Raw genomic sequence first — 24,004 nt, forward strand, 5'->3', positions numbered from 1 at the left:
AGCATTAGAATGAGTCCGAGTCTTAATATGTGTCTCTCAGTTCTCCTTCTGCAAAGTGATAAAATTTTCCCACCACTCACAAGAATCTTGTAATGATAAATGTTATTTACATGGTGATGTACTCTTATAATTTTATTGCAGATCTACTTTTCTGAAAGTGCTAGTGTCTGGAGTCAGGCAGTTATGAGAGGTTTATCTTTCTCTTTCCTCTGAAGGACCTTTCTCTGAAGTACAGTTCTACACTTTACTTTTATGGACCAGTCCGGCTCGCTTCAAAAGCTCGAAGAATTGCAGTGTTCATACTCCCTTAGTTTGCTAGATTATTCCCTTGAATGAACTTTCTGTTGCTATAAAATGTAATTAATTTCCAGGCGTCATGATTTATGAGGTTAATAATGAAGATTAGAAGTCCTCAAAAAATGCTTTCTTTTCCATCCCAAAGTATACTTCTTTCCAGAGTGGCTCCTTCTTTATTTAGAAGCAAGACTCCAAAACCATAGATGATTTGTCTTCACTTTGTCAGCAGCCTACAATAAAAACTGCTTGTAAGATCCTTACCAAGCTGGCTGCAGATTTTTAATGTGCGTTTTGCATCAGGCTTTTAAAAAACAAACTTGAAATAAGAACCGACTTCTTAGACTGTGATGGAGGAAAGTCAACCATAGCCTGTTACTTGCTATTCATAACACACACAAACTCAGTCCTTGTCTCATGCAATATGTTACACAAATAAATGATCTGTGGGATTTGAGAGCTTGGCAGGGCCTGATGGAGAGCTTTGGGACTGTGACAGTTTTTGAAACTGGCGAATCCTTGATGCATTTGGCAAGTTGAATTTGGCTGTTTCTGAGCTGACTTGTTTCCATCAGCCAGTCCCTCTCCCCAGCCACCTCTCTGTTCAGTATACAGAGAGATTCCAGTTTTAATGCAGTAGATGACATGCATATGAGTAATTGGCAGAAGTTCCAAGTTGCCTACAGTGCCGGGGGCCTGTCTTGTGACATGTTCAAATGCACAGTCCTTGCATGCAATTCAGGGAACTCCTAGTCTGTTTCTGGTCCAAAGTCTTAGATCTTTGGATCTAAAACCTCCAAAGGAATGACTTAAGGTTTGTTTGGTTATGAGGGTAATAAGCCTTTGATACCAAAGGAGAGTCTGGAATATAATACCCTGAAAAAATTAGCTCAGTGATTGGAAATCAAGTACCTAATTTCTAGCCCTTGAGGTCATTGGTGCTAGAGTGCTTTACTGTTGTAATGCTGATTTGGTCACGTACCATAGTGGTTTTCAGAATGGGATCTTAAGACTCTGTTGGAGAGGCCTGTGAAACGTAAGTAAGAAAAACAAACTTCTTAATAGCAAGCATAATTTTATAGCCAGCAGTCCACACCGTCTGTTTGAAAATCAGTGGTGGAAAGTCACACACGCACAGTGCAGTCAGCGGCTGTGAATCTGAAGTGATTCCTTGACTGTCCTCCTGCGGGGCTTTCCACTTACATTAGCCAGCTTGGTAGGGGAGGATACTGTATAAAACCAGAAAATTTCAAATACTTGTATATGGCTGAGGGGAAGGAGTGTGTCCACTCCTTTGAAGATAGGTTGGTATGGTAGGGCAGCAATTGATCTTCAAATCTTTATTCCTTGAGAAGTGACTTTTACATTGTTCCTGAAATGAATAACTTCAGTAGTAGCAGATTAAGGTACGTGCCCTTCGTTGTCTGGTGTTCCAGGTATAACAACTGCTTCCTGTCATTGCAGGGGCCACTGAATTGCGGACATGGACAAATAAAGAGGTCCTTGAATGAGAAGGATAGCGCAGAATTCTCTCTCCTATACGCTAACAGGTCAGATAGCCTTTGCTTGCTGAGGTCAATGTCAGTGTACACCCTAATATCCATTACTGTCTCCATTTCCTCTCTTGATCAGTCTTCTGTGATGAAGGATAATTAACACTCTGGACTGGGATTGATGAGCTCTGGGTCAGCTGCTTACTCTGTTCAGGTGTGGATTTACAGGGGGCTTCGGTCTTTCACTCAACTCCAGTACCGTGCAGTGTGCTCTCCTGTCTCACAGCAGAGGTGAAGGGCTGCTTTGTCCTTTCACCCCCTCGTTAGATCCAGTCTGTTTCCTTCCTTGCTCTGCCACAGGCTACTAATGTGATCTTGAGCTTTAACTCTTAATATCTCTGTCCTTGAAAGAGAAGAAAGAAATGAACATACTAATCATCCAGCAGTATAATAAAAATGTTGACTTAATAGAGCTGTGATACTGTGAGGATGTAAAGACACGGACTGCATCATCTGTAAAGCAAACCGATCTGAGTTCTTTCATTTCTAGGTTGCTATTCTAGTTAGCTGTTATGATCCCTCTCCTAATGGTCCGCTGTACTAGAAAGTAGCTAGAAACTGATGAGGAATTTCAACACTGTAGCAGATTGGTTGTTAGAAAGATAATTTCCTTAAACATACCACTGTATCAGAAAGCTGTCTCCGGTTTTGACTGGATATTCTAGACAGATTTAGATCAAAACCACATACAACTCCATGATAGGGAAACTTTCATCTTCGTGTTTTAAAATAGCTGTTCTCTGTCTGTGAGACAAGGGGAAATGACTTGTTTGCAATCGAGGGCTTATGAGACACAGTTAAGAAATTACCATCTTAAGGTTCAGGCATGACAGCCAATTGATTTCAGTATGGTTAGGATGAATGGCATCTTCTTCATTCTTCTTTCTTGTGGTAGAAGAAAAAGCCTTATTTTTAGCTTTACTATTTCTGGCTTTACATTTTTAGATAGTATAAATGTACCTCTATCACTTGAATAGAACGTGGTTTATAGGAGCTTTAGCAGACCAACACTGTTAAAGGCTAGGGCAATTTCATGTATACCGTTTGAGTCTTAACATTTGTAAGGCAGCATATGAAGAATTCTCTTGAATACCAATTGGTTTAAATTTCCCAGAAGGCGGGGGGGGGGGGGGGGGGGGGGAAGCCTAGGACTAGTCACATCTGAAATAGGAGGATTGTAAAAATCGAATTGAGTATCTTTTCATACCTGTCTCCTCCCTATCAATTTCATTCATCTCTTCAGCAAGGATTGTCAGTAACCTTGGCAACTCCGTATTTGTTTTCTCTTTTCTCCTCTACTCCTGTGACAACTGAAAATGCCCTTCTTTTCTTTTCTTCTTTGAGTTTTCTGGGGGTGGGGTGTTGGGGTTTTTTTTGGTGGAGATGTAAAACTATAGTCCACACCACATCGTGTTAAAGGAGGAAGAGGGAGGACTGAGAGGAAAAGGCTTAGAATGCTTTTCTAACACAGATTTTATATACCTATAAAGGAAAGCTTAGGAGTAGCTGAGACAGCTTAGATGTGATTGTAATATTTTAAACAGGGTTATTTTGTCAATATATATTGCTGTGTGGGAATTTTTTAATTCCATCTAAAGTGCTATTGAAATAAATTCTTGTGCTAAAAAGCCTGATCAGCTAGGGCACTGATGTTGGCTATCAGAGTGTTCCTTCCATCAAAAGCAATCTGGAAGGAGAAATAACCAATGAATCAGGTGAAGCTGAGGTCTTTAATGTGGTGGTTCTTCAGCAAAGGCCAGTTCTCTCGTAACTGGGCTACAAAGTCTTCCCAACTCATCCCTTAAGCAAGAAGTTCAGATGTCAGTTGTGTTCTTCAAAAAACATGAAAGGCTTGAAATCTCAAAAGTTGCCTCAGAAATGAAGTTGTCTTCTGGACAGTTTCTATGTCAGATAAAGTACTCTTGCTAGCATATCCATATATATCCTAAGGACTTTCAGTAGCACTGCTATGCTGAGTGCAGATCACAGCCCTTACTGATTACGCTAATCTAAGGTGAGAGAAATGTGTTGTAAACCTGGCCCTAATAGTGTGTTCTAGCCAAATACCAGCTCAAGTATCTATACTAAGTGCTTGTACCAAGTACTTCCATTAAGGTCATGCTTTTGACCTTGTTTTTAGACACCTGATTTGCTTGTGGAAAATGATACAGTTGATAAATCTTTTTGCCTCTTTGCAAGTTGCAGTGTAGGGCCAGATTCTGAGGGGAAATAACGTCCGTGACTTTTTAACTTAACTTGGATGACTTGCAAAGACAGGGTTTTTTTGAGCATTCTTCTGGACATACTATGAGTTTTACAGAGCTCACGCAATGCATGTCTTGTACAAAGACCAAATGAACATGAGGAATTCATTATGTGCACATTCATTTTCCAGGATTTAGGTGTTACATAGGATGGCCAAGTGTGCCACATTCAGTTTTTTATCCAGTTAGTCCAGATGCATTATAAGCACCTAATATTTGCTTTTTAAACTAGGATGCTATACTTTTGAAACTGAAAATCCTCTGCTAGGTTGTTCTACAGTTATGATATATTACTTAACTTTAAAAGTTGCACGCTGTTGAAGGACTCTGATAGAAGGTCAAGTTTGTTGATTACAAAAAAGTAATTGAAATTTGTTTTATTGGGGCAGGAGAAGGAAGGGAAAATGATTTCTATGTATCTGATAATAGAAAACATTATGGTCATTTATTTTACTTTCTGTAATTGAATTTCAAAGCCTTCAAGTTTAGGTGTGTGCACTGCGGATGCATCCAATTCAGAAACTTTCTGTAATTCCCTTGTCCACTCTTGATCAATTTTAGTGATTGTATAGATTTGTCTTTCCAAAAGTTGATTCCCAGACTGTAGTTAAAAGAGCAATCTCTAAACTAGTTACCGTATTGACAAAAAGCTAACATAGGTCATGCTTCTAATTGATGCTGACAGTGCCTGCAGAACAGAACTGCTTTGGAACGCAAATAGAACATTGTTTCCTCCTCCTTGCACAGCCTGGGTAAGGTAACAAGCATGTACTTGAATTTGTAATTCATCATTTTCTTTTTAACCTCTTCCTAATCTGGGTATATTTACTGAAACTCAGGAAACTTAAAACCAATCAACAGGGCTAAATTTGAAACACGAAAGGTTTGTCAATTTGAGATTTATAATTCAGTGCAATCTGCAGTGCTTCATTTTGTATTCATCTTCAGCCTTCAGACGTAATGTACAGCTGGCTTATCAGGTAAAGCAACATAGCACCGTTGCAGTGATGCAATAAGGCAGGAAAAGCACACTTGGGTCCTGATTTTGCAAAGACTTACCTGTGTTTGTTTTATAACTTTGTCGATGTCCCAGGCAGAAGAAAGATAGGGTCCTGATGGCAGGAGCTGTGTTGATGAAAGCATCTGCTGAGGTAATTGCATGCGTTTCTGAGGGCCTGAATAGCCCCACAGTTGACAGATAGTGGTTGCTGCAGAGTGCATCTGCTTGCATGTAAATTCAGGGGACGTATTAGAAATGTTGTCCTTCAGTTTGACAGAACTGCTTTTGCACTGATAATCTTTAAGTAGTTAGAAATGTTGAAACTGGCAATGTCTGACTGGTATTCTCTCTCTTAAAACAAACCAATTATCCATCCATGACAAGAATAGAAACAGAAGGTGGTAATTTCTTGCACTCTTTAATTGCCTCCCAAAGAGGATAAAACAGTTACTTAAAAAGACTGTGTCTTCATCTGCGGTGTTGAAATAAAGTCGTTTGAGGATAACTTAAAAGGACAGATGAAGAGTCTTGGTTTGTTAAGGAAAGCCAGATCTAAATTAGCTACTGGCTTCAACAAAACTTGCCTATCATTAGGTATTCTCTCTGTCATATGAAATAGTGCAAATAGCATGGGAATTAACGCATGGGTTCCAAAAAAGAAAAACAAAATTTAGGTAGCTGGTATTTCAGAAGCCATTAGAAGTTTTTGCAATAGAGAAGAAGGGTTCAATAGATAGGGAGCAGGTCTGGGATGTGGATTACTCTGTAGGTACCCTACAATCTTCCTGTGTGATCTCAGGTCAAGAATTTTGGATGCCCAGGAATTCAGTCTTCAGCTGTCTCCTTGTGAAAGTGTGCCATTATCGGGGACTTATACTGGAGACTGATTTCTTTACGTTATCTCTGTAGTCAAGAATATCTCCATGCATCTTGACAGCAAGCAGTACGTGACAGAGCTATAACTTAACTAATACTGAATAGCGCTTTGGGTAAGTTCATCCTACCCCACTGACATTAGAGGGGTCAAGGGGAGATGTTGCCATTTAGGGTTGTTCAGACTGAGTGTTACCTTGCTGATCTTCCCTGTGGGAAGCAAACGAGTAGCTGGGGTCAAAACATGTTTCACGTAAGCTTACAGTATTGCTTTCCATGTGAAAAATCGTACAGATACAACTGTACACAGAGATAAGAAAGTGATACTGCAGATAATGTAGCATCCAGTAGTCTTGTAATCAGAGCACAGACACAAGTTGCAGACTGTTGCATTATTCAGCTTATGAGGAACTCGGATCTGAGTTTCTCACCTGTCCACCCAGCCATAGGTTAGCCTAAATACTCTCCAGCTCCTGGTATCTCTCCCCACAAGAGTTCAGTGTCCGAAGATGCGATAGAAGTGCGCTGTGATTGTTATCTCCAAGAGCTGTCAGCAGCTGTGATGGTGTTACGGAAATATCTACAGTTAATAAAGTTTCTACAAGCACCCTATACTTAGAAACTTCCGTTGTGCAGGTGGTATGTCTTAAAAACATATAGCAGAAAAAATGCTTTTTGTTATACTGGTCTAAACAATCACTTGCATTAGTTTCCCACCTGTGGTCCTGTTTTCTTCTGGCTGAAGGGATGAAGATCCAATTTTTCTGTGAATACATCCAAGCTTCTGGGGACAGGCCTTTCACTTGATTAGATCTTGGTTAATCCTGGTACCTGCTTGTGTAGTTTCTCCTTTCTTTGTCATATCTACCTTATCTCCTGTGGCCACTATGTGGGTTGTCTTTCTCTTTGTGTAGGTGCATGCCTTGAAAAATGTAATGCTCTGAATGTTTTCAAAAACCTATTTGATATATTGCAGAGGTGTTCTTAAACTTAAAAATTATTTTCAATCAAAATGAAAACAAAAGTTTAAGCCAGCGCTAATGAGAACCTGCAAAGAATAGTCTCTAGGCGCTGTTTCGTAGTGGATGTTTAGTAACGCCTCCTTTTTAATAGTGTGTAACATACGCTAGAAAAAAAAAATACCGTGTTGGAAACCCTTCTACTGCAGATAGAACGCACACTAGCAAGGAAGTTCAGGGAAGTAGCATAAAATAGACCAGTGAAAACATGTTTTGCTGGTATAATTGCATTTCTGCAAGGAATTTTTCCAGCATAGAAATGCCTAAAAAAAGAATTACCCCATCTAGCCAACATTGTTAAGGCAACCTCCTGCATCTGCCAGTCATACTGATTGGATTTCTCAAATGAATAGGATGTGCACTTATTTAAGAACTGTGTGGACCCCACAACCTCACTCATATAAGTCATTCAGTGTAGGTAATTTGTGTTCCTCGTTAAGAAAAATCCAGTGCTATTTCTTTACTATTAGATTTATCATACTTTATCACCTGCTATGGTAGGATTTATTAAATTTTCCATCTTTTTCTGTGCAAGTTGCATGCACTTTATTTAAGAAAAAGGCTAGCAGAGACCATACAACCAGGAACTGCTGATTGGCAAAGTGGGCTGTTGGGTGAATTTCTTGCAGGTTGTATTTTCTTGCTTCTAGGGAGCATTCAGTAGAACCTTTGTGCTTTCGTCTTTTATTTCCTGGTGCACCTGATTGACATATGAACTGTGAGGCAGCCAAATTTTGAGAATCATACTGAAATGCAAAACCGTAATGAACGTTTTCTAGCTTCAGCCTTTGCGTAGAAATATTTTGGTGTAATTACCGTGTCAAATTGTACTGATAAGTAGTGTTTAATCAGTGTACGAAACAGAGGGAGCAGATGCCTTTTTGTGAATATTTGGGTTTTCTCTTTTCTTGATTCTATGTTTTTTGGTTAACCTGTATGTTATATAAAACACTACTGAATGTTTTGAAGCATGGCAAGCTTTGCTCAGCACTTGTCAAAACAAACCAATTTCCATTTTCTTTTTCTCTCTGGAAACAACTAGCAGAAAGTATGTTTTGGGAATGAAATCATTTTAAAAAGCTAGTTATTTATGACTTGTCGGGCATGTCATTGAAGAATCTACCCTTCCATTGCTGGATGCCCAGCTAGGGGCACCTGGTGGGGCTGAGCTTTGAGAAGGTCTGTGCACCTGCATAGAAATCAGTCCTTTTAAAATATTTCTGATTGGACTCTGAGAATTACTTTGCCCTGTTCCCTCGTATATGGATTCTTTATATTTGACCTCATCACTGTTTCCTCCCTGCAGAAGCTGCTATCTGGTTGGATTCTGATAGTGGTGAGGTTGGATTTTTTCCCCAAAACAGCTTTCAGCAAAGATGTGCTTGTTATAGATTGCTGGTATGAGTACACATCTTGCAGTTAGTGCGTGAGGTGGAGTGCACTGCAATTGTTCTCAACCCTATGGAAATTATTTCATTTACTGAGATCAGGTGCTGTGGAAAAGGTCTCCTGTCTTTCAATATCGTGAGCCTATTGTGCTGCTTTGAAGATCATGAATCAGGCTCTTAAACTGGACTGAGAGCAAACCCAACATTTCAAATCAGTGTGACCAAACTCAACGTGGCCTAGGAGTGATTATTGTTAACTCGACACCTTCATACCAGGAGAATGGGAAACACTGGTCTGTACTGGGGGGCAGCCTGTGTGAAATGTTCAACTATCCCAAGCTGGGATATTATTTGGTACGTCTGGTTCTCTGTACACAGGGATCCCTAGTAAGCATTGATGCCAGGTGCTAAGAACCACTTATAAGGAAAATCCAAAAAGCTTATGTGTATGAATTTCCTTTGCATTAACCTTGAAATTCAACTCAAATTTGATCATCATGCGTAGTCTGTACTTGCATTACTACTGATAAAAGAGACTGTGTAAATGTCAGCTTTCGGATGTCTTAATTTACGAAGCTACAATTGTTTGATCCTTGGGAAGGCTAACATGACATCTCATTTTTACTTCAAATATGCCTGATTTTGGGAGGGGCTACTGCAGATTAAATCTCCAGTACATCAAATTACGTAAGGATTGTACATTACTTTGAGAGCAGTTTTCACATGCCAGGCTGCTCAGTATTCTGCAGCAACAAACTCAAGGGAAGTATGGGAATTGAAGGACCCTGTTAGTTTGGGGTTTTTATTTCATACAGCAGGCATGGTCCTGCATAGCTCTCACAAAATTCAATACAAGAGGGACACAGGTTTAGAGATTGCAGAGCTGACTGCTGTGAGGTTTGTGTTCCGGATCTTTTTTACTCTGGACAACTGGAAGGACAAGTCAGCTGAAACTGGGGGACGAAGGGAAACCTTTCTTAACCTGAAGGATGAAAACAGAGAAAAAGTTACTGTTAAAGAAGAAGGGAACCACCACTTTCTAGGGCCTGGAAGAGTTTCTGAGATATTCTGCAACTGAGAGAAGTCTTTTAAGGATCTAAGGTGTGGCAGTAAATACTTACATTGGAATATGGGTAAGATACATGTCCCTAAGCTTTTTTTCTTTCTTCTTTTGTGGATTTACATCCTTAATTTATCTCTGTCTCCCCTCTAAATTGAGCATGAAGCTCAGGATGTCTGTTCCATTGGAAACTAGTCTTTTGAAATAGTTCTTGCCCCAAATGATAGTGAATAATGAGAATTTTCTGTAAAGTAGCATGGAGGGGAAAAATTAAATGATTCCACTGAAACAATTTCAGTAGCACTGAAAAACTTGCACAGCCATTCATTGAACTGATGGAAAAGTTGATCCATTGGAGTGAAAAGTTTTAATTTTGTTCTTGTTTTAGCATTGTATGGCAGATTCCAGTGCAACTGGAATTTTTTTGGCAATGGAAATACTGCAAAAAATTACTAAGCAGTGGTTCAGTACATGCCCTGAGATGATGAGCTCTTTTTTAGTGAGTAGAGGGCATATTCTTTGTGCTTCTACAAATATCCAGGGTTTTGTTTCTCGGGCTTGTATTTGAACAGGTAATTGTAAGCAATAGGAAGGTGCAGCCGACTGCCAGCATTGATAATGTGTCTGTGTAGAGCGTCATCTACTTAAAAAAAAAAAAAAAAAAAAGAAGAAGAAGAAAAGCAAAGAAAAAAACTCAAAAAGTATTGTGATTGTACTGGTCTGGAGATGTACAACCAGTTGTTAGTACCTGGGGAAACTATGACCTCTGCTAAATGGACAGAGCTAGCCAAGACCAGTTTGCATCGCATGTGAGCCTCCCAGTTGCTTGCAGCAATTTGGAACTAGCACTTAAAGCAAAACAGAAGGGGGAGCTCTCAGTGCAGCATTAGAGGAGGGGAGCTGGGGGCTCTGCAATATAGCCGGTTGAAGCAGAACTCCACTTTGCTTTTAGATTAGGAGGGAAAATCTGTTTCCAGTCTGTCCCTGTTATTGCTTAAAGCTGCTAATGACCTGGATTTGAACTGGTCTCCTAAAGGGTAAAAGGCTCTATCTCTCATTGCCAGTCCCCAGAAGCATGCAGTTGCTCCCAACACAGATTTGAAACAAATCCTCACTTGAAGTCATCAGCCTTACGTTTCGGTTACTCTGATGATAGATGGCAATTTAAAGATTTTGCTTTCCTCCCCACTCTTCCTGTACGCATTGCACCCTATTCTTCCTTCAGCCATATAAATCCAACTAAATCTTCTGAAAGGAGATTATGAACTGGTAGATTTTAAACAGTGCAGAGCCATGAGAGAAGAAAACAAGGTAGATGTTCACATTCCAAGTTCCACTCCCCCCACCCCACCCCCCATTGCACGATAGACAGAAACGTCCTGAGCTTAATCTGCCTCTTCAAAGGAAGACTCAAAATGCAGTCTCTCTTGAGCAGGATATCTTCTTCATACTAACACTGGCTAACAGCTATAGCTGCTGTTGTATTGGCTGCTTACGGCCGTATTCTTCCTGCCATTTACTGCTATATTATACCTTCAGTTTTGTTACAAAATCCTTATTGACTTCAGTGGGCTTTTTATCAGAGAAGACATCAATCGCTGTCTTCTACCCTTTGGCCTGAATTCTGTTGCACTTAAATTCACACCTACTCTCTATTCCTAGAGTAACGAAGCTGTAGGATAGCTGAGCAACAGGCCCTGATCTCTCCGTGGAATTCCTGCTGAAGTTTTTGGGTTTTGTAGCAGGCATTTGTTGTTTGTTCAGTGTTCTCATGGACTTCAGTAGGAGTTGTGCATCAATAACGAGTGCAGAATATGGCTGTGGTGCTTAGTGAGGTCCACCATCTGGTTCTGGTTAGCTGGCAATTTCTGATGACTATTTAAAAACAACAACAACAACAACAAAAAGAGGCAAACACCAACAAACCACTGACTATTAATTAATGCAAATGCACATACCTCTGCTATCAGTTTGTATTCCAAGACCCCTCTGGGTTGTTGTATAACTCTCCTTTTGCATGTTCTCTAAATGCTACTTTATGACCTCCAAAGAGCAAGTATTCTTTAAAATAGTACTTAAACCAATATAATCCCTTTGTCTTTTATTTTCCTAAATGTTATTGTAAAAAAAAAAAAAAAAAAGGCAAAAGCTACAGTTAATATTAGGAAACGCCCAGAGATTTCTTTTGTGGCGTTCAGATAGAGTGGATATCATAATGTGTGCAAAGACTCTCTGTCATTGTCCTATTGATTTTATATTCTTTGCAATACTTAGTGAAGCTGAGGTGTGGTGGATGAGGCTTTCAGAAGCGGCTGCTGATCTAAGGTCTTTATTTTGGTTTTGGGCAACCCAGTCTGGAATAATTTACAAGAGACTGATTTTTAAACGTTGAGCTGTCCTCACTTTCTATATATGACATTTACCTGTGGGTGTCTGAAACCAGGTAAGTCAACTCTCGATCCCCCCTAAAAGATCCCTCTAGTTAACTTAGTCAATATTCTGGTGATGTGCTGTCTCCTTTCCTTCATGTCCTTTGCTGACTTGGGGCCAGCATGAGCAAGCAGCCAAGTGCTAGTAAGAATGTCTTCAGCGGCCTCAGATTCACAGACTGATGACTTCTGCCAGGCTGATTTATCCTTTACCTTATCTGCCCCATCCATCTGCTGAAAATTCAATATGGGGAACATTCTTGGAGGCAACAAGTTTCTCTAGTTTAAAAAAAAATGAAAAATCCTTTCTTGAGACTAATAAGGTTCCCTCCTACATTGCTTGTGAGCTTTTTCTATTTTTACTTCAAAGACTTGTTTTTGCAGGGGTGGGGAATGTCTTCTCTTATTCTCACCTGTTTCAAATCAATATAATGACCTTCACTGAAGCTATAATTACATTGGTCAGGGATGCTTCAAACCTCAGAATATTTGATTTGTCCTCAACCTGAGGTGAGGACTGTGAATGTATTTTTTTTCTTCCCAACCCTTTGCATCTGTAATTCAGTTTAAATCTGCAGGGATCACTTTAAGATTACACTAATAAAGGAGGTAGGTTAATATCCCTTCTGTCCTTGGCTTTACTGCAGACAGTAGCAACAAGGGGCCTAATTAGTGTTTGGGTTTGTTGGTTATGGAGGTTGCTCCAAGAGAAACTGGACTGACACCATGAAACTCATTAGACCTAGGACTTCCAACACTGTGTTTTTATATTAAAGAGAAAAGAAATCTAGCAAGAGGGAAGTCGAGGGAGTGCAAAGTAGAATCCTCATTAGAGTAATTAGCATAAGTCATTATTTTCTAGAAGCCTCAAATGGCCACATTTATTCTAAAGAGATGCCAAGGGTATGGCTGAATGTAGCTACAACATCTGCCTTTGGGAGGGGAGGAAGGGAGAGCGTTGTTTGCTGCCCATGTTTGCTTACGTTTTCTGGCTTGGGTGATATGTGATCCTATTAAGCTTGGTATAGCTAATCCTCTTTCGTGGTACTAATTTCTTGCCATTATCTTTATTTGGCTGCTAATTTCCCTTATGGTATTCTTCTACGATCCCGATGTTTAGTGAGGAGCTTGAAATATTAACAGGCAGCTTTGCCAGCAAGCTTCTTGCACCTTGAATGACTAAAGGAGAAAAGGAGATCATGGAATAGAGAAGTAAGGTGATCTGCCAATGTCCTGGAATGCGTTCCTGGACTTTCAGTTGCAGTTCAAGTGTTGTGTGTATGCTAGGTCACCCTTTGCGTCACTTCTGCTCTTTCAAATTGTGAACACACCCTTCAGGCTACTGCATAACCTCTTGCTCTTGTCTCAGGCCCAAATTCCTTGTGGACAGACCTTTGATGTGTCCAGGATATTGTTAGGAACAAGTTGGGGGTTTGGTGTTTTGGAGGGGGTAGGGGTGGTATTGGGTTTGGTGTTTTGTTTTATAATAAAGGATCTTTGTTGTATTTGCATTGGTGATGGAGCAGCCCTTATCTAATGCCTTTTCAGCCACTATATGCCATTCTGACCAACATTCTCGGTCCATCTAAAGGTGATGTATAATTGGAGGACACGGCCAGGCACAACTGCTAGACAGTTGCTCTGACCTGCAGCACAGGTTTATAGATTGCATTTCTTTCTACCTGTCTTTTAGGCATCCTTTAGGAAGGATATGAGCTAGATTAAATTCTGTGGTATGAATCTAGGAGATACTTTGTAACACTAAGTTTTTACATTAAGCTTTTTATTAAATTATCTGGCCTCACCACTATTTATTATGTTCTTGTATTTAGTAGGCCTGTATCTAAGAGAGAGCCTGGCTGAGCCCAGTATGCTACAGTTGTCTACTCAGGTCATCAAAGCTGTGAATTAAAAAATGTTCCATTAAGTGAACGGATTTTGTACTTTTCTCATTTAAAAGTGGAGAAAAACCATGCGGCAGCTTTGAAATCAGGCAGGGAGTCTGCAACTGAACGTAGGTATTCTGCATCTCATCTCGGATTTAGCCTTCAGGTTGTACCCGTGGAAACTCCTGCCAACACACAGTCAAGTGGCTGAAACTGCTTTCACGTTCACTAGTCTGGTTCTTTTATCTTTATTTGTTGATTTGCAAACAAAAAGCAAAAGTCTCCAGAACTCTCTCTTTCTTGAGCACTCTCTCCTTGTGAATGATATGCCTTTCCCAGTGGGTGAGGCATTAAATGAATCCCATAGGTTGAAAGGATTTAGGCAAGTGCCAGGGCTAAGTGCTCCTGGAAATAAAACAGAATGATTGAAAGGATTACTAAACTATAAGGGTGCTGGGAAATTATTTATTGTATTATTATGAACAATACCTTTTAGTCTTCGTAGCAAAAAAAAGGTATTCCTTAAATGTATAGCTTTTAAAACTGAATCTTTTATTCTTAAAATAAAGACATGCTTAAATATTTTAGCTGACATATTTAGAACTTTGCTTCTACATCTGTCTAGAAGGAGCTGTTACTTGAAAGATTTTAAAAATAGATAAAATATTTGTCCCTTCCTTTGGCTGCTTGTTACAGATTGGCTGTTTGTATTCCTTTTTCTTGTAAGAGTTACTGTTTTCTAGCCAGAAACTAATGGCTAGACAAAATCAGGAATATCACAGCATGGAGAGAGGCAAACGTTGTATTTAAGTGGATAGTTTTTTCAGGATAAAAAGACTATTTGAAATTTAACTTTCCTTCTAAATTTCAGATAGTGATGATAGGGTAGCAGAAACTTTTTCTTTGGGATAAGCATCTTTTTATTTTTCTTGCTGCCAGCAAGGAAAATAGAGGAATCGGTTGTTAACTTTACCATAGACACAGTGTGAGAGATTGATTTTCCCCATCTTCTGGATTTCAGATGGAGTGAGGGCCCTTACTCTTTCCTTATGGTGGAAAGGTATCATCATCAAGGCACGTCACATCCTAGTCTATGCCTACAGCTCCTCAGTGCACACAATACCAGAGAGAGCTGCAAAACTTTTCATAGAAAATACTGTAGTCTCTCATTAAAGCCAAACATTCTGGGTTTTCTGCCTCAATTCTTTTAAAGTAGTTTGTTCTTCTTCAGTGTTCTTTGATAATTTATTTCATCTTTTTTCAATCATTCTATACTGTCCTTCTTAATAAAATAAAGAGGGTAATAGTTTCATTGTGGAAAGATTGGGGGGAGGGGGAGCTTGTTGTTGGGTTTTGGGGATTTTTTTTTTGCTTGCTGTGAAACTGTGTAGTACCCAGCGAAGTGGTTGCAATGTGCATTGCAAGTAAGCGATGACAAAGTAATATCAGCAGAGGGAGAAACAAACAACATAAGCAATGCTAGGGATGATGACTGTATTTAAACCTAATTTGTCAGACAGTATTTTCCCCTGTGTTACCCTCTTAAAAATCTTTCTTTGTTATGGGGAGAACAGATACTGTAAATGCAATATGATTGCATTTGGAAAAGACTGAAGTGCTGCGTTTTGACCTGGAGATAAAATGTGTCAAATTAGACCTTTCAGCGTCGAGATGCTATGTGTTTTTAATGAAATCTGTCAGATACATAGGAATAGTTAACCTACCTTTCATTTTCACAGCTTATTAAAATCACTAAAATACAGCAGTAATTATGATACTTTCTGACTGGTGTATTTATATCAACCCCAGGGATCTCAGTATACCTAAAGAAGGATTATGCTATCATGTGAACTATTGCAGAAGGTTAGCGGTGCTTCTTCCTGACATCAGAACGTGAATCTAGAGTTTTGCCATCTTCGCTGTGCATCTGTTGTTTTTTTAAGTGTAGGATCTGACCAATAGAACCCAAAAAGGTGAGATTCTTGTTAAATATTTTTCAATTAGAAATTGAAAATTAAGTCAGCTTATATTCAAAGCTGCACAGCTTCTCGTGAGAACTGATCCTCTGTCACTTGAGACAAGCTGACGAGCATGTTTGTCCCTCTGGATCGTCACAGGTTTAAAATGAAGATGGTGGGCTAGAATATTACCTATAGGAATACCAAATCTTTTAAATCAGTGCTCATGTGTCCCTGCGATGACATTATGTTATTTATTCTATTATTATTTGGCCTGTAGATACCTCCATGGGTGTTTTCTCCACAGTTTTTTAACAAGTGAGATTCCTGATAAGCAGGAACGGAGCTCTGACTTCTGATTCAGGTTTATATGTATTCATACAGTTTTTTTTCAAAAGTCTTGATATCAGAACTTTGGTTGTGGTCGTGCATTTTGTGGGGTTTGCTCCTTGTAATTGGTAGAGTCGCTTCCATTTTGGGGATCTATTTCAAAGGCCTGAAGTTTCAGAAATGTCTTTTGTTAGTACTAAGTGAAACAGATCTATGATGAAGGACATTTCCACAGTGACAAAATGATTTCTCAGGCTTAGTTCTTAGGACATTTTTATACTCAACTCGTGTAGATCATAGAAATGAGCATAACGGAGCTGATTTCTGATAGCTGAAAATATACAGATTTTCATGGAAATCAGTAGAAAGATTCCTGTTTGCTTTACATCAAGCCCTAAAAGAACGCTTTTGTTCCAGAGTTGCTATTCAACCTTGTCCTTGACAGCCAGGGAGTCTGGTGTCAAAGAATTTAACTATCAGATCTGTGTGTCTTAAAGGCTTTGGAGGGGAGGGAGGGGAGTCTCTTCACATGAAGAGCCTTGTCCAGCTCTGTGTTGGGATTTTCAAGCATTGGCAAAGTAATCAGTATAATTCTTCTTCGGCACAGATCATGCTGTAAAAGAAAAAAACTAGCATCATTGATTTGGTTTTCTAATAAGATGACAAGTTTGTAATGATCACCGTTTCTGGAGATTAAAGAAATGTACTTTTCACTTTTCTGACACTATGTCAATATCTTTCTCCAATGGTTTTGAACACCCTGATAGTTTATCTTAAAATCTGTTTTTGAGAAAGATAAGTAAGGGAAAAACTAGATCTGCCATTGAAGCAGTGTCACTTCTATCTCTGTTCTAAATTGCTTTGTGTTTGATAAAATAGCAGTATAAAATAGTCTTATAAAATCCAAGCGGGTCAGGGAAGGACCTTGTCCTCCACTTCAGATAGCTTGTGTGATTCTTCATTGTTTGTGCGCTTGATTTTCAGTGGTCAGGCGGTATGCAATGTCAGTTACGTTTTAGGTTGTTAGGTGGATTATTCTAGTACCGTTGCCTTGCCAGGATTTTTGCGATGTTCTTGAAATGTAAGTAAAAATGACATTTTTACAATGAGGACTGAGGCATGGCGAGGCTGATGTGACTTGGTCACAGCCAAATCCATACCATGTAAGTCAACTACAAACAGTCTGAGGAAAGGCAGCGGGGTCATGAAAGACATGGAGTGGTTTCTATTCAGATAGTGCTAAACAGACAAGGACTCTTCATCCGAGAAAGAGATGACTTGCAGGGTATGACAAAGATCTGTGAAATCATGAATAACATGGAGAAACTGAATAGAGAACAAAAGTTCAGTCTGTCTTACAATGTAGGAAATAAGGGTCCTCAAATAAGAGTAGCGTGGGGGAAAGTTCAGAATAATTCAAAGTGCATATTTTTCTCTTTCAGTAGCTTAGCACTGGATTTCTCTGCCACGGGATGTTGTGAATACCAAACTTCTACATAAGTTGAAAAAGCAATTAATCACTGGGGGGGGGGGGAGAGGAAAAATCTGTCAGAGGTTGTTAAAGCTGAAACCTATTACTGAGATTAGTGCTGAACACTGAGCACTGCAAGTTCTAAGTGTGTAACACAGAAGTGTTGTTAAATGCTTGCCTTACCACTTTCCTTAAGCCAGTGCCAGAGGTGGACTTTCTTCTAGTTCAGTAAAGCCATTTTTAATTTTTTATGCTTAATATAACAGAAGAATTGAAACCTTGAATGGGGGGAAGTGTATGCAGGGGCTGCAGCTTCTTGTAACAGCAGTGTCCTGTACTCGAGTCTGTTTCCAAACATGATCAGTCCTTCCCAGTGTAATCCTTCAATCTACTATGTCAAAGCTGTAGAGGAAGCTTAAAGATGGAGCAACTGGAATCTCTGTGAACTGCTAGACTCATCCTCCCAGAAGCACAGCTTTTCACCATTCATTTTTGAACTAGCAGTATTTAGAAAATTATTCTGAAGGGATGCATACCTCTAATTGGCTCAGCATGAATCTTGAAGCTGGTATGACACTGAAATACCAAAGCTTCACAGTTCCTGGCTATGGGTTCCAGCAAAGCTGCTGAAACATAACGTCGTGCACAAGATTCATGGGACACCGTAGGCTTACTCTGAATGTGCGTGCAGTCAAGCCAGTGTTACCTACAGGCCCTTGAAACTAGGCAGCTCCAGCTTCAGGAAGGTATGTCTTCTGCTCTTTTTTTTTACTTTTTATTTTTAATGAATGAGGAGTCAAAGGAGAGAGACTGGAGATGGTCTCTCTTGCCATGCGTGCTTTGTTTGAATGTGTCAGGGCAGCTTCTATGAGGCTGTAGCAACTCATCAGTTCCTGGTCAAAGATGAGAAAGCTGAAGGATACGAATACTGGGGAAGCCAGAATTACAACTTTTATGATTTTTTAGGCAGCTGATCCGTAGGGTTTGAAATTGGGGTTCAAGTCATGCGAATGGAAAAGGGTCTTAATGGTCTGCATATTCAGAATAAACCTTATCAGCATCTAACGTTTTATTGCTGTTCTACCTATAAAATTTAAATTAGTTAGGAGTGGTCTTGAACTTGCAGTAAAAGCTAATCCCTGACACAGTACTTTTATCATGATTCTTTCTTTGTAATGATATGAAACAGAATATTGTCATTGGCTTCAGCAGAATGAAGTTAATATATAATGGTCAGTTTTGAACAACCTCTTAGCCATACCTTGGATAGCCTAATGAAGTCTATGTGTGGGTTCCTAAACTGCTGTCTGGAGGCATCATGTTATCATACGAGATTTAGCCTTTTAAAAATAGGTTTCTTATTCTTGAGGAATGCAATCCCTTAAAATTCACTAAGTAAGGCAAACAGAAAGAAGTCAACATTTATTATCTTCTAGGATATTTTGATGTTTAAGGTCATCATGTGCTTTTTTTTGGTGGTAGGAAAACCACAGGATTCGATTTTGCATGCTGGGAAACAGCCATACTAAAAATGGTTTCCAGCAAGTACAGAGGATGGTAAGAATAGGAGAGACTTACTGAGAACCTTGCATAAAGGAATAGAACACAATGCTCTGCTGAAGCCAGTATGGAAACTTCTTTCATTAACAGTGCATGCACTAAAATGGTTTTATGTCTTTTGAAGAAATGCAACAGCAAGAAAGGCGAAGCTGTCGAAGAATATTTTATTTTTAACAGAATGGAAGCAGGTCCCACCAGGTATTTGTTTTCCCCTCAGGCTTGAGGGACAGGAGTGTGGAAAAGTAGCTGTTTAAAAATAACTACTTGCACACATTAAGAACAGCACAAAGATGAAGCAATGTTTTGTACATCAGCTGTTCTATGGGATTTTGTTTGCTTTAGGGGTACTGACATGAAAACAGTTAGGGACAGATACAAGAAAACCCCTAAAAGGAGAATAACCTCCTTATCTTTGAGGTATTCAAACTGTTAAGAAATTTGTAGCAGTGTGATATAATGCTTAAAGTAGAGAACTACTGTGTCATTCCCGACTCTGAATCACTAGGTGACCTTCAGTGCATCCCTTACCTTCTTTTTCAGTTTCTTCTGCAAAGGGAGGTCATTCTTGAGCCTTGCTTCCATTAGGAGAGTAGCGGGTGCTGCCTAACCCTGGTTAATAGCTGATTAGAACATACTGTGGACAAGAACAGCCATGATGGAAATGGTAAGCTGCTCAGAAACAAATCTGCCCTTTTTAGTTGGCATACAAAATAAGAAATATCGGCAAGCATGTTTACTAGTTGAGATGGATCTTGTTGTGGTTGTTGGATATGATAACAAGCGCAATTCTGATAGCTTTTCTCTGATGCAATGATACCTCACGCTGCCAGGACACTGCAAAGAATTCATCTTCTGCTGAAGTTAAGCGACCTTCAGCTTCATCATACTTTACTGAGGAAGTGATCTATTGAAGTGTCTCAATTAAGGCAGCTTCCCAAACTCAGGTCATCTGGCTCTGAAAATCCCAAGCTCCTCAGACTTCCTTTTCATGTTCAGTTCTGGTAGCGGCTCTGTCTAAATCAAAGCTTCCTTTCCTTGATAAAAGAGCAAATAGGGGATATGTTACTACATCCAAACTTGAAAATGAAGTTTTTCATCAATTGTTGCAAAACGTTATGAAACATCGCTTTGATGGACTCAGTTTTGTTTTCCAAACTGTTCACAGCCTGAAGCGCTTCGATACCGTAAATTACTTATAAAATTTTTAGTAATGATAATTGTCTGTAAGTGGTGTTTTACACCATAGTGTGTGCCAAAGGGTTCTGTAGTAAGCTGGTTGGAATTTTCAAACGTATTAGTCATGTAAATGCTAGTAACGCTTCCCGAATTGGATAGTCTTTAGACCTTTTTAGGGCATAAAATAATGGTTTGCATTATTTGTTCCTGTTTTTCAGTGTATGTGCTGTTCACTAATGCAGACTTGCCTGTTTGTTTCTTTGCGTCTGCTTCTGGTTTGACACTCACAATTGCCCTGTCAATAGATTTACTCTGGATACACGTTTATGGAAGTGAACTCTGGACTGGATTCACTACAAAAATTGCTGCTAAAAATACTGGAGCTGATCTGTTAGTTTCTTTTATTCTATCTGCAGGAGACACAAACCCTTCTTGTCCTTCGCTTTCACTCTTTCTATATTCTGCCATAAAGTTCTGTGAATTTAGGGAATTTAGTTGAAATTCAGGCATTTGTTTTGTGTTCATGTCACACGTTGTTTCTGCCACAGTTGCTCTCCTTCCCCCCTCAGTGAGTAGCAAACTAAATAAAAGGAGCTTGTGTGAGATTTGGCTCAGCAGACTGTGCTCTGTCTCTGTGCCAAATATCTTAAAGCTGCAGTTCCCCGCTGGTGAGCCGTGAGCTGCAACTGCTCTGGCTTCAGTGAGCTCTCAACTTCATCATTTCTTTTCTCCTCCCTTAGCGCTTTTAACTCTGAAATGGAGAGGTTCTAGTCAGGGTCACTCTTTGTACACCTAGTAATGGATTAGACAGTATTGCACTGGTTGGACTGGGGTATTACAATGAGGCAGGTACGATGGTGGTAGAAAAGCAGCTGTTAATTGGGCTACTTGACCCTGCGTGGGGGTATTTTTTCTGTATCTCTGTCCCTGTGGGTCTCTTTCATATACACTGAAAACATCTCTGACGGGAAGGTTTTGCTTTGCGTGGCATAAGTACGGTGTTAGAACGTGATAATAATGGTCAGTTGTTCAAAAATGATCTATGCTGGAGCTTGGTGCCTAAGTTTAACTTCAGCTCGCTCCAAAATCTCCTGAGAGGCCAGCTTTAAAGTCAGTCAGGTTATTTAAAAGATTTCACATGGTACTACTGCTCCCTTTCCGTTGTCTCACGGGTGTCAGCTGGAAGCCTCAGCCCGCACACGGAGTGCCGGCGTGGGTTCTGTTCCTGCTGGTGCCACTGAGTGCCCAGCACTTAGCAAACTACTCAACCATTCCATGTCTTATCTTGTGCACTGCACCCTTACTCACCAGGCATGAAGGAGTGTCTAAATCAATGTTAACATCTCTTGCTTCTGAAAGGAATTACCCTTTGCTGTTCAAAAATGTAAATAGAAGTAGGCTCATGCTAAATTTTTTCAAGATGCCAAAAATGAACTGTTGCCTCCTTATGGGAAACCAACCTGATTGCCAGCATCCATGAAAAGATCTTTCTACGTAACGACATTGTAATCTGTCTTGCAATTCTCCTTAAAGGAAAGGCTTCTCTCTTTCCTTTAATAACTGAATTTGGCTTTGCAAGGAGAGGGCCTTGTGGCAATGGAAAAAGATACAGGAGGGCTGGCAGCAATTTCTGGCTTTCCTACAGAATTTGTAGCCTTGGGCAAGTCAATTGGTGCTTGTGCTTTTTTTAATATATGTATAGCAAACACAAACAGCCTTCAGAATGCCTGTTACTGGCTCTGGATTTCCATAACTGCTTGGCAAGCAGCAGGCCAGGCACAGATTTTCACGATGCCTCCCGGACCCCTCCTCACCCAGCAAATGAAGTAGAACTCCACCAGAAGGGAAAGGAAAAAACTTCTGAACTGTCTGTGCTGGAACATGAACCTGTGATATTTAGAGCACTTCGCCTTGTCTTAAGCTTCGTGTAAGTAATGACTGTGATGTTATCATGTGGGGTTGGAGATTAAATATTTTCATTATGTCTGGATTCTTTTCCACTCCTAAGAGCATTTCTGTATTACTGTTGACTAAGCGCAATCACTTGGCTGTTGATGTTTATAAAAAAATATATGAAGATCTTCCTTTTCTAATGTTGTTAACTGGCATTACCATTTTCTTCCTGCAATGACAATGGGGAGAATTGCATTTAATTAAAATAATGCAAAACAGCGAAAATTTTGGTGGTTTTGCTCAGTAAAGAAAAAAATTCAGAAGAGAGTAGATGGTTGGGAAGCAGGAGAATAAGTAGGGGAAGAAAAAGCCTCATCTTTTTGCATATACTTTTAAATGCTATAATGAAATATTTGGTAATAGGCATGTTGACAGCAGTCTTACTGTTTGGTAAGACTTTAAAGGGAGCGACACTTCAAATTGATCCTTCTTGGATACTAGCTGCATTAGTATTCTATACCCACATCAACCCGGTCATCGTCAGCATGGCATGCTAATTAGTACTGTCCCTTTTTTTCTCTTCCTTCCCCCACCCATCTCTTCCCTTCCCCTTTGCTTTCCGATTCGGCCATCCACTTCTATCAGTGATATATGGTTTATATCTTTCTAGCCATTATGCTGATGACCCAGGGCAGTGCCTGCCACTTTTGATAAACTGTCAGATTATTTTTGGAACGTCCACATATGCTTTTCTGGAGGTACAATTTAGCGCTATGATAATCTACTAAATTGCTTTCTGTGCTATGCCAACTCTCACTTCTGCTGCTCTTTTTAAGGTTTATGTTGCCAGAGAAAAAGTGTGCCTAGCAAATTTTAGGTGATGCTGCACCCCAAAAATGGGACCAGTGTATTCTCCACTAGCCTGTTAATGAAATACAGGATTAAATAATGTTTCTGTTTTCTTTCTTTTTTTTTTTTGTGATGTATATGCAGAATATAAAATTACTGGAAAAATGCGTGCCCATTTTTTGCCTTAAAAAGTCTCTGACATTGAGCTCCCTTTAATTAATTTTACAACGTAATAAATTGACAGCATTATAACATCAGAAAGACTACCTAGCAAAACTTTTATGTGAATAATTAGTAAATCTACTGCTCGTAAAATATTAAAGAAAAACTGCAGTTAAAAGTTGAGTTAACTGCATATTGACAAGGACTGTGTTTAAAATTGGAAAACACATACTCATAAAAGATGTCTGCTGTACTCTACTTTTTCAGGACTCTCCACTATAGGATGCAAAAAGAAAAAGTTGGGTGGGTGCTCTGGGTAGACAGTACAGAAGTGAAGTAGAAAGATGTTGGTGGATTTATAAAGCTTCATCTTCCAAGGGCTTTGTTATGCAACATTCCAGTTCGTAGATCCCACAAGCTGTTTGGTTGCCAAAATAATACTGGTTTTATTGGGACTTAGTTCCTGCACAGGCATTAGGTTCCCAGCACCATTGGCGGTCTCGGCCAGGTCGCTCTGCCTCACGTGTTTGAAACGGTTGGAACTAAGGGCAAAACCGAGTCCCTGCGTTTGCGGATAAACCACGTGTAAAGAACTGACTTGCCTGGATTTAGTGTGAAGTCAGGACAGCTCTGTGAGCAGCACTGTATTAGAAAACAAAAACTCACTTGAAACCTCTCCCACTTTTGGACGATATTGATACTGCTGGGTGGAATTGGAGCTGTGATACCTGCTGAGGCAGGAAGGCAAAGGATTCACTGTTCTGTGTAATTCTTCTAGTGACTTTTCAGGGGGAGGATCCACAATGCATGATGAGTAGGGGTGTGAAGGGCAACTCAGA

At 39.7% G+C, this 24,004-nt stretch overlaps 1 protein-coding gene across 2 annotated transcripts in view; it reads left to right on the top strand.

The window, feature by feature from the left end:
• The first annotated feature begins 1,812 nt into the window (after positions 1–1,812).
• LRRTM4 (leucine rich repeat transmembrane neuronal 4) overlaps positions 1,813–24,004 on the top strand; it is a 275,432-nt gene continuing 253,240 nt past the window's right edge. The window contains exon 1 of one of the 2 annotated variants that reach the window (XM_075042122.1): positions 1,813–1,844. The gene's annotated coding sequence lies outside the window, so the exon portion shown is untranslated. Of the gene's footprint in view, positions 1,845–22,137; positions 22,189–24,004 lie in introns of those variants that run through there. The other variant, XM_075042120.1, reaches the window with a different exon arrangement.

Source organism: Buteo buteo, chromosome 12, assembly GCF_964188355.1.
Source record: "Buteo buteo chromosome 12, bButBut1.hap1.1, whole genome shotgun sequence".
Lineage (NCBI taxonomy): Eukaryota > Metazoa > Chordata > Aves > Accipitriformes > Accipitridae > Buteo > Buteo buteo.